Source organism: Sycon ciliatum, chromosome 7 (genome assembly GCF_964019385.1).
Source record: "Sycon ciliatum chromosome 7, ocSycCili1.1, whole genome shotgun sequence".
Lineage (NCBI taxonomy): Eukaryota > Metazoa > Porifera > Calcarea > Leucosolenida > Sycettidae > Sycon > Sycon ciliatum.
Window position 1 is genome coordinate 701,286 of NC_088649.1, and position 20,000 is coordinate 721,285.

At 33.9% G+C, this 20,000-nt stretch overlaps 6 pseudogenes; all 6 read left to right on the forward strand.

The window, feature by feature from the left end:
• Nucleotides 1-4,724: 4,724 nt before the first annotated feature.
• Nucleotides 4,725-5,495, forward strand: LOC135821472 (adenylate cyclase, terminal-differentiation specific-like; annotated as a pseudogene).
• A 309-nt stretch (nt 5,496-5,804) lies between these two features.
• Nucleotides 5,805-6,485, forward strand: LOC135821475 (UPF0746 protein DDB_G0281095-like; annotated as a pseudogene).
• A 367-nt stretch (nt 6,486-6,852) lies between these two features.
• LOC135821474 (putative uncharacterized protein DDB_G0286901) lies at nt 6,853-7,545 on the forward strand (annotated as a pseudogene).
• Nucleotides 7,546-14,370: 6,825 nt separating this feature from the next.
• On the forward strand, nt 14,371-14,919 carry LOC135821476 (uncharacterized protein DDB_G0292186-like; annotated as a pseudogene).
• A 2,049-nt stretch (nt 14,920-16,968) lies between these two features.
• Nucleotides 16,969-18,038, forward strand: LOC135821460 (putative uncharacterized protein DDB_G0271606; annotated as a pseudogene).
• Nucleotides 18,039-18,452: 414 nt separating this feature from the next.
• On the forward strand, nt 18,453-19,456 carry LOC135821462 (UPF0746 protein DDB_G0281095-like; annotated as a pseudogene).
• The last annotated feature ends 544 nt before the right edge of the window (nt 19,457-20,000 follow it).

Here is a 20,000-nt window from a genome sequence, read left to right on the forward strand (position 1 = left end):
AACAACATCAGCAACAACGACAACAACAACAGCAAAAACATCAACAACTACAACAACAACCACAACCAAAACAACAACAACAGCAACACCACCGTGAGAATATAGACTTCAAAATTCAAATACAACAACAACAACAACAACAATAACAACAACAGCAACAACAACAACAACAACAAAAACAACAACAACAACAATAACAACAACAGCAACAACAACAACAACAACAGCAAAAACATCAACAACTACAACAACAACAACAACCAAAACAACAACAACAGCAACACCACCGTGAGAATATAGACTTCAAAATTCAAAAACAAAAACAACAACAACAACAACAACGACAACAACAACAACAACAACAACAACAACAACAACAACAACAATAACAACAACATCAGCAACAACGACAACAACAACAGCAAAAACATCAACAACTACAACAACAACCACAACCAAAACAACAACAACAGCAACACCACCGTGAGAATATAGACTTCAAAATTCAAAAACAACAACAACAACAAAAACAACAACAACAATAACAACAACAGCAACAACAACAACAACAACAACAGCAAAAACATCAACAACTACAACAACAACAACAACAACCAAAACAACAACAGCAACACCACCGTGAGAATATAGACTTCAAAATTCAAAAACAACAACAACAACAACAACAACAACAACAACAACAACAACAACAATAACAATAACAACAACAGCAACAACAACAACAACAACAGCAATAACATCAACAACTACAACAACAACAACAACAACCAAAATAACAACAACAGCAACACCACCGTGAGAATATAGACTTCAAAATTCAAAAACAACAACAACAACAACAACAACAACAACAACAACAACAACAACAACAACAACAACAATAACAACAACAGCAACAACAACAACAACAACAGCAAAAACATCAACAACTACAACAACAACAACAACCAAAACAACAACAACAGCAACACCACGGTGAGAATATAGACTTCAAAATTCAAAAACAACAACAACAACAACAACAACAACAACAACAACAATAACAACAACAGCAACAACAACAACAACAACAACAACAACAACAACAACAACAACAACAACAACAGCAAAAACATCAACAACTACAACAACAACAACAACCAAAACAACAACAACAGCAACACCACCGTGAGAATATAGACTTCAAAATTCAAAAACAACAACAACAACAACAACAACAACAACAATAACAAAATCAGCAACAACGACAACAACAACAGCAAAAACATCAACAACTACAACAACAAACACAACCAAAACAACAACAACAGCAACACCACCGTGAGAATATAGACTTCAAAATTCAAAAACAACAACAACAACAACAACAACAACAACAACAATAACAACAACAGCAACAACAACAACAACAACAACAGCAAAAACATCAACAACTACAATACCAACAACAACAACCAAAACCACAATAACAGCAACACCACCGTGAGAATATAGACTTCCAAATTCAAAAACAACAACAACAACAACAACAACAACAACAACAACAACAATAACAACAACAGCAACAACAACAACAACAACAGCAAAAACATCAACAACTACAAAAACAACAACAACCAAAATAACAACAACAGCAACACCACCGTGAGAATATAGACTTCAAAATTCAAAAACAACAACAACAACAACAACAACAACAACAACAACAACAACAACAACAATAACAACAACAGCAACAACAACAACAACAGCAAAAACATCAACAACTACAACAACAACAACAACCAAAACCACAACAACAGCAACACCACCGTGAGAATATAGACTTCAAAATTCAAAAACAACAACAACAACAACAACAACAACAATAACAACAACAGCAACAACAACAACAACAACAACAGCAAAAACATCAACAACTACAACAACAACAACAACCAAAACAACAACAACAGCAACACCACCGTGAGAATATAGACTTCAAAATTCAAAAACAACAACAACAACAACAACAACAACAACAACAACAACAACAACAACAACAACAACAACAACAACAACAACAATAACAACAACAGCAACAACAACAACAACAACAGCAAAAACATCAACAACTACAACAACAACAACAACCAAAACAACAACAACAGCAACACCACCGTGAGAATATAGACTTCAAAATTCAAAAACAACAACAACACCACCAACAACAACAACAACAACAACAACAACAATAACAACAACAGCAACAACAACAACAACAACAACAACAACAACAGCAAAAACATCAACAACTACAACAACAACAACAACCAAAACAACAACAACAGCAACACCACCGTGAGAATATAGACTTCAAAATTCAAAAACAACAACAACAACAACAACAACAACAACAACAACAACAACAACAACAATAACAACAACAGCAACAACAACAACAACAACAGCAAAAACATCAACAACTACAACAACAACAACAACAACCAAAACAACAACAATAGCAACAACACCGTGAGAATATAGACTTCAAAATTCAAAAACAACAACAACAACAACAACAACAACAACAACAACAACAATAACAACAACAGCAACAACAACAACAGCAAAAACATCAACAACTACAACAACAACAACCAAAACAACAACAACAGCAACACCACCGTGAGAATATAGACTTCAAAATTCAAAAACAAAAACAACAACAACAACGACAACAACAACAACAACAACAACAACAATAACAACAACATCAGCAACAACGACAACAACAACAGCAAAAACATCAACAACTACAACAACAACCACAACCAAAACAACAACAACAGCAACACCACCGTGAGAATATAGACTTCAAAATTCAAAAACAACAACAACAACAACAACAATAACAACAACAGCAACAACAACAACAACAACAAAAACAACAACAACAACAATAACAACAACAGCAACAACAACAACAACAACAACAGCAAAAACATCAACAACTACAACAACAACAACAACCAAAACAACAACAACAGCAACACCACCGTGAGAATATAGACTTCAAAATTCAAAAACAACAACAACACCACCAACAACACCAACAACAACAAGTACAATAACAACAACAGCAACAACAACAACAACAACAACAACAACAGCAAAAACTTCAACAACTACAACAACAACAACAACCAAAACAACAACAACAGCAACACCACCGTGAGAATATAGACTTCAAAATTCAAAAACAACAACAACAACAACAACAACAACAACAATAACAACATCAGCAACAACAACAACAACAACAGCAAAAACATCAACAACTACAACAACAACAACAACAACCAAAACAACAACAACAGCAACACCACCGTGAGAATATAGACTTCAAAATTCAAAAACAACAACAACAACAACAACAACAACAACAACAACAACAACAACAACAACAACAACAACAACAACAACAACAACAACAACAATAACAACAACAGCAACAACAACAACAACAACAGCAAAAACATCAACAACTACAACAACAACAACCAAAACAACAACAACAGCAACACCACCGTGAGAATATAGACTTCAAAATTCAAAAACAAAAACAACAACAACAACAACAACGACAACAACAACAACAACAACAACAACAACAACAACAACAACAATAACAACAACATCAGCAACAACGACAACAACAACAGCAAAAACATCAACAACTACAACAACAACCACAACCAAAACAACAACAACAGCAACACCACCGTGAGAATATAGACTTCAAAATTCAAAAACAACAACAACAACAACAACAACAACAATAACAACAACAGCAACAACAACAACAACAACAACAGCAAAACATCAACAACTACAACAACAACAAAAACCAAAACAACAACAGCAACACCACCGTGAGAATATAGACTTCAAAATTCAAAAACAACAACAACAACAACAACAACAACAACAACAACAACAACAACAACAACAACAACAACAACAACAACAACAACAACAACAATAACAACAACAGCAACAACAACAACAACAACAGCAATAACATCAACAACTACAACAACAACAACAACAACCAAAATAACAACAACAGCAACACCACCGTGAGAATATAGACTTCAAAATTCAAAAACAACAACAACAACAACAACAACAACAACAACAACAACAACAACAATAACAACAACAGCAACAACAACAACAACAACAACAACAGCAAAAACATCAACAACTACAACAACAACAACAACCAAAACAACAACAACAACAGCAACACCACGGTGAGAATAAAGACTTCAAAATTCAAAAACAACAACAACAACAACAACAACAACAACAACAACAACAACAACAACAACAACAACAACAATAACAACAACAGCAACAACAACAACAACAACAACAACAACAACAGCAAAAACATCAACAACAACAGCAAAAACATCAACAACTACAACAACAACAACAACAACCAAAACAACAACAACAGCAACACCACCGTGAGAATATAGACTTCAAAATTCAAAAACAACAACAACAACAACAACAACAACAATAACAACAACAGCAACAACAACAACAACAACAGCAAAAACATCAACAACTACAACAACAACAACAACAACCAAAACAACAACAACACCAACACCACCGTGAGAATATAGACTTCAAAATTCAAAAACAACAACAACAACAACAACAACAACAACAACAACAACAATAACAACAACAGCAACAACAACAACAACAACAGCAAAAACATCAACAACTACAACAACAACAACAACAACCAAAACAACAACAACAGCAACACCACCGTGAGAATATAGACTTGAAAAATTCAAAAACAACAACAACAACAACAACAACAACAACAACAATAACAACAACAGCAACAACAACAACAGCAAAAACATCAACAACTACAACAACAACAACAACCAAAACAACAACAACAGCAACACCACCGTGAGAATATAGACTTCAAAATTCAAAAACAACAACAACAACAACAACAACAACAACAACAACAACAACAACAACAACAACAACAACAACAACAACAATAACAACAACAGCAACAACAACAACAACAACAACAACAGCAAAAACATCAACAACTACAACAACAACAACAACCAAAACAACAACAACAGCAACACCACCGTGAGAATATAGACTTCAAAATTCAAAAACAACAACAACACCAACAACAACAACAACAACAACAACAACAACAAGTACAATAACAACAACAGCAACAACAACAACAACAACAACAACAACAGCAAAAACTTCAACAACTACAACAACAACAACAACCAAAACAACAACAACAGCAACACCACTGTGAGAATATAGACTTCAAAATTCAAAAACAACAACAACAACAACAACAACAACAACAACAACAATAACAACAACAGCAACAACAACAACAACAACAGCAAAAACATCAACAACTACAACAACAACAACAACAACCAAAACAACAACAACAGCAACACCACCGTGAGAATATAGACTTCAAAATTCAAAAACAACAACAACAACAACAACAACAACAACAACAACAACAACAACAACAACAACAACAACAACAACAACAACAACAACAACAACAATAACAACAACAGCAACAACAACAACAACAACAGCAAAAACATCAACAACTACAACAACAACAACCAAAACAACAACAACAGCAACACCACCGTGAGAATATAGACTTCAAAATTCAAAAACAAAAACAACAACAACAACAAAAACGACAACAACAACAACAACAACAACAACAACAACAACAACAACAACAACAACAACAACAACAACAACAACAACAACAATAACAACAACATCAGCAACAACGACAACAACAACAGCAAAAACATCAACAACTACAACAACAACCACAACCAAAACAACAACAACAGCAACACCACCGTGAGAATATAGACTTCAAAATTCAAAAACAACAACAACAACAACAACAACAACAACAACAACAACAATAACAACAACAGCAACAACAACAACAACAACAACAGCAAAAACATCAACAACTACAACAACAACAACAACCAAAACAACAACAGCAACACCACCGTGAGAATATAGACTTCAAAATTCAAAAACAACAACAACAACAACAACAACAACAACAACAACAACAATAACAACAACAGCAACAACAACAACGACAACAACAACAGCAATAACATCAACAACTACAACAACAACAACAACAACCAAAATAACAACAACAGCAACACCACCGTGAGAATATAGACTTCAAAATTCAAAAACAACAACAACAACAACAACAACAACAACAACAACAACAACAACAACAACAACAATAACAACAACAGCAACAACAACAACAACAACAACAGCAAAAACATCAACAACTACAACAACAACAACAACCAAAACAACAACAACAGCAACACCACGGTGAGAATATAGACTTCAAAATTCAAAAACAACAACAACAACAACAACAACAACAACAACAACAACAATAACAACAACAGCAACAACAACAACAACAACAACAACAACAACAGCAAAAACATCAACAACTACAACAACAACAACAACCAAAACAACAACAACAGCAACACCACCGTGAGAATATAGACTTCAAAATTCAAAAACAACAACAACAACAACAACAACAATAACAAAATCAGCAACAACGACAACAACAACAGCAAAAACATCAACAACTACAACAACAAACACAACCAAAACAACAACAACAGCAACACCACCGTGAGAATATAGACTTCAAAATTCAAAAACAACAACAACAACAACAACAAACACAATAACAACAACAGCAACAACAACAACAACAACAACAACAGCAAAAACATCAACAACTACAACAACAACAACAACAACCAAAACAACAATAACAGCAACACCACCGTGAGAATATAGACTTCAAAATTCAAAAACAACAACAACAACAACAACAACAACAACAACAACAACAATAACAACAACAGCAACAACAACAACAACAACAGCAAAAACATCAACAACTACAAAAACAACAACAACCAAAATAACAACAACAGCAACACCACCGTGAGAATATAGACTTCAAAATTCAAAAACAACAACAACAACAACAACAACAACAACAACAACAACAACAATAACAACAACAGCAACAACAACAACAACAGCAAAAACATCAACAACTACAACAACAACAACAACCAAAACCACAACAACAGCAACACCACCGTGAGAATATAGACTTCAAAATTCAAAAACAACAACAACAACAACAACAACAACAATAACAACAACAGCAACAACAACAACAACAACAACAGCAAAAACATCAACAACTACAACAACAACAACAACCAAAACAACAACAACAGCAACACCACCGTGAGAATATAGACTTCAAAATTCAAAAACAACAACAACAACAACAACAACAACAACAACAACAACAACAACAACAACAACAACAACAACAATAACAACAACAGCAACAACAACAACAACAACAGCAAAAACATCAACAACTACAACAACAACAACAACCAAAACAACAACAACAGCAACACCACCGTGAGAATATAGACTTCAAAATTCAAAAACAACAACAACACCAACAACAACAACAACAACAACAACAACAATAACAACAACAGCAACAACAACAACAACAACAACAACAACAACAGCAAAAACATCAACAACTACAACAACAACAACAACCAAAACAACAACAACAGCAACACCACCGTGAGAATATAGACTTCAAAATTCAAAAACAACAACAACAACAACAACAACAACAACAATAACAACAACAGCAACAACAACAACAACAACAGCAAAAACATCAACAACTACAACAACAACAACAACAACCAAAACAACAACAATAGCAACAACACCGTGAGAATATAGACTTCAAAATTCAAAAACAACAACAACAACAACAACAACAACAACAACAACAACAACAACAACAACAACAACAACAACAACAACAACAACAACAACAACAATAACAACAACAGCAACAACAACAACAACAACAGCAAAAACATCAACAACTACAACAACAACAACCAAAACAACAACAACAGCAACACCACCGTGAGAATATAGACTTCAAAATTCAAAAACAAAAACAACAACAACAACAACAACGACAACAACAACAACAACAACAACAACAACAACAACAATAACAACAACATCAGCAACAACGACAACAACAACAGCAAAAACATCAACAACTACAACAACAACCACAACCAAAACAACAACAACAGCAACACCACCGTGAGAATATAGACTTCAAAATTCAAAAACAACAACAACAACAACAACAATAACAACAACAGCAACAACAACAACAACAACAACAACAACAACAACAACAATAACAACAACAGCAACAACAACAACAACAACAGCAAAAACATCAACAACTACAACAACAACAACAACCAAAACAACAACAACAGCAACACCACCGTGAGAATATAGACTTCAAAATTCAAAAACAACAACAACACCAACAACAACAACAACAACAAGTACAATAACAACAACAGCAACAACAACAACAACAACAACAACAACAGCAAAAACTTCAACAACTACAACAACAACAACAGCAAAAACTTCAACAACTACAACAACAACAACAACCAAAACAACAACAACAGCAACACCACCGTGAGAATATAGACTTCAAAATTCAAAAACAACAACAACAACAATAACAACAACAGCAACAACAACAACAACAGCAAAAACATCAACAACTACAACAACAACAACAACAACCAAAACAACAACAACAGCAACACCACCGTGAGAATATAGACTTCAAAATTCAAAAACAAAAACAACAACAACAACGACAACAACAACAACAACAACAACAACAACAACAACAACAATAACACCAACATCAGCAACAACGACAACAACAACAGCAAAAACATCAACAACTACAACAACAACCACAACCAAAACAACAACAACAGCAACACCACCGTGAGAATATAGACTTCAAAATTCAAAAACAACAACAACAACAACAACAACAACAACAACAATAACAACAACAGCAACAACAACAACAACAACAACAGCAAAACATAAACAACTACAACAACAACAAAAACCAAAACAACAACAGCAACACCACCGTGAGAATATAGACTTCAAAATTCAAAAACAACAACAACAACAACAACAACAACAACAACAACAACAACAACAACAACAACAACAACAACAACAACAACAACAACAACAATAACAACAACATCAGCAACAACGACAACAACAACAGCAAAAACATCAACAACTACAACAACAACCACAACCAAAACAACAACAACAGCAACACCACCGTGAGAATATAGACTTCAAAATTCAAAAACAACAACAACAACAACAACAACAACAACAACAACAATAACAACAACAGCAACAACAACAACAACAACAACAGCAAAAACATCAACAACTACAACAACAACAACAACCAAAACAACAACAGCAACACCACCGTGAGAATATAGACTTCAAAATTCAAAAACAACAACAACAACAACAACAACAACAACAACAACAACAACAACAACAATAACAACAACAGCAACAACAACAACGACAACAACAACAGCAATAACATCAACAACTACAACAACAACAACAACAACAACCAAAATAACAACAACAGCAACACCACCGTGAGAATATAGACTTCAAAATTCAAAAACAACAACAACAACAACAACAACAACAACAACAACAACAACAACAACAACAACAACAACAACAACAATAACAACAACAGCAACAACAACAACAACAACAGCAAAAACATCAACAACTACAACAACAACAACAACCAAAACAACAACAACAGCAACACCACGGTGAGAATATAGACTTCAAAATTCAAAAACAACAACAACAACAACAACAACAACAACAACAACAACAACAACAATAACAACAACAGCAACAACAACAACAACAACAACAACAACAACAACAACAACAACAGCAAAAACATCAACAACTACAACAACAACAACAACCAAAACAACAACAACAGCAACACCACCGTGAGAATATAGACTTCAAAATTCAAAAACAACAACAACAACAACAACAACAACAACAATAACAAAATCAGCAACAACGACAACAACAGCAAAAACATCAACAACTACAACAACAAACACAACCAAAACAACAACAACAGCAACACCACCGTGAGAATATAGACTTCAAAATTCAAAAACAACAACAACAACAACAACAAACACAATAACAACAACAGCAACAACAACAACAACAACAACAACAGCAAAAACATCAACAACTACAACAACAACAACAACAACCAAAACAACAATAACAGCAACACCACCGTGAGAATATAGACTTCAAAATTCAAAAACAACAACAACAACAACAACAACAACAACAACAATAACAACAACAGCAACAACAACAACAACAACAGCAAAAACATCAACAACTACAAAAACAACAACAACCAAAATAACAACAACAGCAACACCACCGTGAGAATATAGACTTCAAAATTCAAAAACAACAACAACAACAACAACAACAACAACAACAATAACAACAACAGCAACAACAACAACAACAGCAAAAACATCAACAACTACAACAACAACAACAACCAAAACCACAACAACAGCAACACCACCGTGAGAATATAGACTTCAAAATTCAAAAACAACAACAACAACAACAACAACAACAACAATAACAACAACAGCAACAACAACAACAACAACAACAACAGCAAAAACATCAACAACTACAACAACAACAACAACCAAAACAACAACAACAGCAACACCACCGTGAGAATATAGACTTCAAAATTCAAAAACAACAACAACAACAACAACAACAACAACAACAACAACAACAACAACAACAACAACAACAATAACAACAACAGCAACAACAACAACAACAACAGCAAAAACATCAACAACTACAACAACAACAACAACCAAAACAACAACAACAGCAACACCACCGTGAGAATATAGACTTCAAAATTCAAAAACAACAACAACACCAACAACAACAACAACAACAATAACAACAACAGCAACAACAACAACAACAACAACAACAACAACAGCAAAAACATCAACAACTACAACAACAACAACAACCAAAACAACAACAACAGCAACACCACCGTGAGAATATAGACTTCAAAATTCAAAAACAACAACAACAACAACAACAACAACAACAACAACAATAACAACAACAGCAACAACAACAACAACAACAGCAAAAACATCAACAACTACAACAACAACAACAACAACCAAAACAACAACAATAGCAACAACACCGTGAGAATATAGACTTCAAAATTCAAAAACAACAACAACAACAACAACAACAACAACAACAACAACAACAACAACAACAACAACAACAACAACAACAACAACAATAACAACAACAGCAACAACAACAACAACAACAGCAAAAACATCAACAACTACAACAACAACAACCAAAACAACAACAACAGCAACACCACCGTGAGAATATAGACTTCAAAATTCAAAAACAAAAACAACAACAACAACAACAACGACAACAACAACAACAACAACAACAACAACAACAATAACAACAACATCAGCAACAACGACAACAACAACAGCAAAAACATCAACAACTACAACAACAACCACAACCAAAACAACAACAACAGCAACACCACCGTGAGAATATAGACTTCAAAATTCAAAAACAACAACAACAACAACAACAACAACAACAATAACAACAACAGCAACAACAACAACAACAACAACAACAACAACAACAACAATAACAACAACAGCAACAACAACAACAACAACAGCAAAAACATCAACAACTACAACAACAACAACAACCAAAACAACAACAACAGCAACACCACCGTGAGAATATAGACTTCAAAATTCAAAAACAACAACAACACCAACAACAACAACAACAACAAGTACAATAACAACAACAGCAACAACAACAACAACAACAACAACAACAGCAAAAACTTCAACAACTACAACAACAACAACAACCAAAACAACAACAACAGCAACACCACCGTGAGAATATAGACTTCAAAATTCAAAAACAACAACAACAACAACAACAACAATAACAACAACAGCAACAACAACAACAACAACAGCAAAAACATCAACAACTACAACAACAACAACAACAACCAAAACAACAACAACAGCAACACCACCGTGAGAATATAGACTTCAAAATTCAAAAACAAAAACAACAACAACAACGACAACAACAACAACAACAACAACAACAACAACAATAACACCAACATCAGCAACAACGACAACAACAACAGCAAAAACATCAACAACTACAACAACAACCACAACCAAAACAACAACAACAGCAACAGCACCGTGAGAATATAGACTTCAAAATTCAAAAACAACAACAACAAAAACAACAACAACAACAACAATAACAACAACAGCAACAACAACAACAACAACAACAGCAAAACATAAACAACTACAACAACAACAAAAACCAAAACAACAACAGCAACACCACCGTGAGAATATAGACTTCAAAATTCAAAACAACAACAACAACAACAACAACAACAACAACAACAACAACAACAACAACAACAACAACAACAACAATAACAACAACAGCAACAACAACAACAACAACAGCAATAACATCAACAACTACAACAACAACAACAACAACCAAAATAACAACAACAGCAACACCACCGTGAGAATATAGACTTCAAAATTCAAAAACAACAACAACAACAACAACAACAACAACAACAACAACAACAACAACAACAACAACAACAACAACAACAACAACAACAACAACAACAATAACAACAACAGCAACAACAACAACAACAACAACAACAGCAAAAACATCAACAACTACAACAACAACAACAACCAAAACAACAACAACAGCAACACCACGGTGAGAATATAGACTTCAAAATTCAAAAACAACAACAACAACAACAACAACAACAACAACAACAACAACAACAACAACAACAACAACAACAACAACAACAACAACAACAACAACAACAATAACAACAACAGCAACAACAACAACAACAACAACAACAACAACAACAGCAAAAACATCAACAACTACAACAACAACAACAACCAAAACAACAACAACAGCAACACCACCGTGAGAATATAGACTTCAAAATTCAAAAACAACAACAACAACAACAATAACAAAATCAGCAACAACGACAACAACAACAGCAAAAACATCAACAACTACAACAACAACCACAACCAAAACAACAACAACAGCAACACCACCGTGAGAAAATAGACTTCAAAATTCAAAAACAACAACAACAACAACAACAACAATAACAACAACAGCAACAACAACAACAACAACAACAACAGCAAAAACATCAACAACTACAACAACAACAACAACCAAAACAACAATAACAGCAACACCACCGTGAGAATATAGACTTCAAAATTCAAAAACAACAACAACAACAACAACAACAACAACAACAACAACAACAATAACAACAACAGCAACAACAACAACAACAACAACAACAGCAAAAACATCAACAACTACAAAAACAACAACAACCAAAATAACAACAACAGCAACACCACCGTGAGAATATAGACTTCAAAATTCAAAAACAACAACAACAACAACAACAACAACAACAACAACAACAACAACAACAACAACAACAACAACAACAATAACAACAACAGCAACAACAACAACAACAGCAAAAACATCAACAACTACAACAACAACAACAACCAAAACCACAACAACAGCAACACCACCGTGAGAATATAGACTTCAAAATTCAAAAACTACAACAACAACAACAACAACAACAACAATAACAACAACAGCAACAACAACAACAACAACAACAACAGCAAAAACATCAACAACTACAACAACAACAACCAAAACAACAACAACAGCAACACCACCGTGAGAATATAGACTTCAAAATTCAAAAACAACAACAACAACAACAACAACAACAACAACAATAACAACAACAGCAACAACAACAACAACAACAGCAAAAACATCAACAACTACAACAACAACAACAACAACCAAAACAACAACAACAGCAACACCACCGTGAGAATATAGACTTCAAAATTCAAAAACAACAACAACAACAACAACAACAACAACAACAACAACAACAATAACAACAACAGCAACAACAACAACAACAACAGCAAAAACATCAACAACTACAACAACAACAACAACCAAAACAACAACAACAGCAACACCACCGTGAGAATATAGACTTCAAAATTCAAAAACAACAACAACAACAACAACAACAACAACAACAACAACAACAACAACAACAACAACAACAACAACAACAACAACAACAACAACAACAACAACAACAACAACAACAACAACAACAACAACAACAACAACAACAACAACAACAACAACAATAACAACAACAGCAACAACAACAACAACAACAGCAAAAACATCAACAACTACAACAACAACAACAACCAAAACAACAACAACAGCAACACCACCGTGAGAATATAGACTTCAAAATTCAAAAACAACAACAACACCAACAACAACAACAACAACAACAACAACAACAACAAGTACAATAACAACAACAGCAACAACAACAACAACAACAACAACAACAACAACAGCAAAAACTTCAACAACTACAACAACAACAACAACCAAAACAACAACAACAGCAACACCACCGTGAGAATATAGACTTCAAAATTCAAAAACAACAACAACAACAACAACAACAACAACAATAACAACAACAGCAACAACAACAACAACAACAGCAAAAACATCAACAACTACAACAACAACAACAACAACCAAAACAACAACAACAGCAACACCACCGTGAGAATATAGACTTCAAAATTCAAAAACAACAACAACAACAACAACAACAACAACAACAACAACAACAACAACAACAACAACAACAACAACAATAACAACAACAGCAACAACAACAACAACAACAGCAAAAACATCAACAACTACAACAACAACAACCAAAACAACAACAACAGCAACACCACCGTGAGAATATAGACTTCAAAATTCAAAAACAAAAACAACAACAACAACAACAACGACAACAACAACAACAACAACAACAACAATAACAACAACATCAGCAACAACGACAACAACAACAGCAAAAACATCAACAACTACAACAACAACCACAACCAAAACAACAACAACAGCAACACCACCGTGAGAATATAGACTTCAAAATTCAAAAACAACAACAACAACAACAACAACAATAACAACAACAGCAACAACAACAACAACAACAACAACAACAACAGCAAAAACATCAACAACTACAACAACAACAACAACCAAAACAACAACAGCAACACCACCGTGAGAATATAGACTTCAAAATTCAAACAACAACAACAACAACAACAACAACAACAACAACAACAACAACAACAACAACAACAACAACAACAACAACAATAACAACAACAGCAACAACAACAACAACAACAGCAATAACATCAACAACTACAACAACAACAACAACAACCAAAATAACAACAACAGCAACACCACCGTGAGAATATAGACTTCAAAATTCAAAAACAACAACAACAACTACAACAACAACAACAACAACAACAACAACAACAATAACAACAACAGCAACAACAACAACAACAACAGCAAAAACATCAACAACTACAACAACAACAACAACAACCAAAACAACAACAACAGCAACACCACGGTGAGAATATAGACTTCAAATTCAAAAACAACAACAACAACAACAACAACAACAACAACAACAACAATAACAACAACAGCAACAACAACAACAACAACAACAACAACAACAACAACAGCAAAAACATCAACAACTACAACAACAACAACAACCAAAACAACAACAACAGCAACACCACCGTGAGAATATAGACTTCAAAATTCAAAAACAACAACAACAACAACAACAACAATAACAAAATCAGCAACAACGACAACAACAACAGCAAAAACATCAACAACTACAACAACAACCACAACCAAAACAACAACAACAGCAACACCACCGTGAGAATATAGACTTCAAAATTCAAAAACAACAACAACAACAACAACAACAACAACAACAACAATAACAACAACAGCAACAACAACAACAACAACAACAGCAAAAACATCTACAACTACAACAACAACAACAACAACCAAAACAACAACAACAGCAACATCACCGTGAGAATATAGACTTCAAAATTCAAAAACAACAACAACAACAACAACAACAACAACAACAACAACAATAACAACAACAGCAACAACAACAATTACAACAGCAAAAACATCAACAACTACAAAAACAACAACAACCAAAATAACAACAACAGCAACACCACCGTGAGAATATAGACTTCAAAATTCAAAAACAACAACAACAACAACAACAACAACAACAATAACAACAACAGCAACAACAACAACAACAGCAAAAACATCAACAACTACAACAACAACAACAACCAAAACCACAACAACAGCAACACCACCGTGAGAATATAGACTTCAAAATTCAAAAACAACAACAACAACAACAACAACAACAACAATAACAACAACAGCAACAACAACAACAACAACAGCAAAAACATCAACAACTACAACAACAACAACAACCAAAACAACAACAACAGCAACACCACCGTGACAATATAGACTTCAAAATTCAAAAACAACAACAACAACAACAACAACAACAACAACAACAACAACAACAACAACAACAACAACAACAACAACAACAACAACAACAACAACAACAACAACAACAATAACAACAACAGCAACAACAACAACAACAACAGCAAAAACATCAACAACTACAACAACAACAACAACCAAAACAACAACAACAGCAACACCACCGTGAGAATATAGACTTCAAAATTCAAAAACAACAACAACACCAACAACAACAACAACAACAACAACAACAATAACAACAACAGCAACAACAACAACAACAACAACAACAACAACAACAGCAAAAACATCAACAACTACAACAACAACAACAACCAAAACAACAACAACAGCAACACCACAGTGAGAATATAGACTTCAAAATTCAAAAACAACAACAACAACAACAACAACAACAACAACAACAATAACAACAACAGCAACAACGACAACAACAACAGCAAAAACATCAACAACTACAACAATAACAACAACAACCAAAACAACAACAATAGCAACAACACCGTGAGAATATAGACTTCAAAATTCAAAAACAACAACAACAACAACAACAACAACAACAACAACAACAACAACAACAACAACAACAACAATAACAACAACAGCAACAACAACAACAACAACAACAGCAAAAACATCAACAACTACAACAACAACAACCAAAACAACAACAACAGCAACACCACCGTGAGAATATAGACTTCAAAATTCAAAAACAAAAACAACAACAACAACAACAACGACAACAACAACAACAACAACAACAACAACAACAACAATAACAACAACATCAGCAACAACGACAACAACAACAGCAAAAACATCAACAACTACAACAACAACCACAACCAAAACAACAACAACAGCAACACCACCGTGAGAATATAGACTACAAAATTCAAAAACAACAACAACAACAACAACAATAACAACAACAGCAACAACAACAACAACAACAACAACAACAACAACAACAACAACAATAACAACAACAGCAACAACAACAACAACAACAGCAAAAACATCAACAACTACAACAACAACAACAACCAAAACAACAACAACAGCAACACCACCGTGAGAATATAGACTTCAAAATTCAAACACAACAACAACACCAACAACAAGAACAACAACAACAAGTACAATAACAACAACAGCAACAACAACAACAACAACAACAACAGCAAAAACTTCAACAACTACAACAACAACAACAACCAAAACAACAACAACAGCAACACCACCGTGAGAATATAGACTTCAAAATTCAAAAACAACAACAACAACAACAACAACAACAACAACAATAACAACAACAGCAACAACAACAACAACAACAGCAAAAACATCAACAACTACAATAACAACAACAACAACCAAAACAACAACAACAGCAACACCACCGTGAGAATATAGACTTCAAAATTCAAAAACAACAACAACAACAACAACAACAACAACAACAACAACAACAACAACAACAACAACAACAACAACAACAACAACAACAACAACAACAACAATAACAACAACAGCAACAACAACAACAACAACAGCAAAAACATCAACAACTACAACAACAACAACCAAAACAACAACAACAGCAACACCACCGTGAGAATATAGACTTCAAAATTCAAAAACCAAAACAACAACAACAACAACAACGACAACAACAACAACAACAACAACAACAACAATAACAACAACAACATCAGCAACAACGACAACAACAACAGCAAAAACATCAACAACTACAACAACAACCACAACCAAAACAACAACAACAGCAACACCACCGTGAGAGAATATAGACTTCAAAATTCAAAAACAACAACAACAACAACAACAACAACAACAATAACAACAACAGCAACAACAACAACAACAACAACAACAGCAAAACATCAACAACTACAACAACAACAAAAACCAAAACAACAACAGCAACACCACCGTGAGAATATAGACTTCAAAATTCAAACAACAACAACAACAACAACAACAACAACAACAACAACAACAACAACAACAATAACAATAACAGCAACAACAACAACAACAACAACAACAGCAATAACATCAACAACTACAACAACAACAACAACAACCAAAATAACAACAACAGCAACACCACCGTGAGAATATAGACTTCAAAATTCAAAAACAACAACAACAACAACAACAACAGCAACAACAACAACAACAACAACAACAACAATAACAACAACAGCAACAACAACAACAACAACAGCAAAAACATCAACAACTACAACAACAACAACAACCAAAACAACAACAACAGCAACACCACGGTGAGAATATAGACTTCAAAATTCAAAAACAAAAACAACAACAACAACAACAACAACAACAACAACAACAACAACAATAACAACAACAGCAACAACAACAACAACAACAACAGCAAAAACATCAACAACTACAACAACAACAACAACCAAAACAACAACAACAGCAACACCACCGTGAGAATATAGACTTCAAAATTCAAAAACAACAACAACAACAACAACAACAACAATAACAAAATCAGCAACAACGACAACAACAACAGCAAAAACATCAACAACTACAACAACAACCACAACCAAAACAACAACAACAGCAACACCACCGTGAGAATATAGACTTCAAAATTCAAAAACAACAACAACAACAACAACAACAATAACAGCAACAACAACAACAACAACAACAACAGCAAAAACATCAACAACTACAACAACAACAACAACCAAAACAACAATAACAGCAACACCACCGTGAGAATATAGACTTCAAAATTCAAAAACAACAACAACAACAACAACAACAACAATAACAACAACAGCAACAACAACAACAACAACAGCAAAAACATCAACAACTACAAAAACAACAACAACCAAAATAACAACAACAGCAACACCACCGTGAGAATATAGACTTCAAAATTCAAAAACAACAACAACAACAACAACAACAACAACAACAATAAC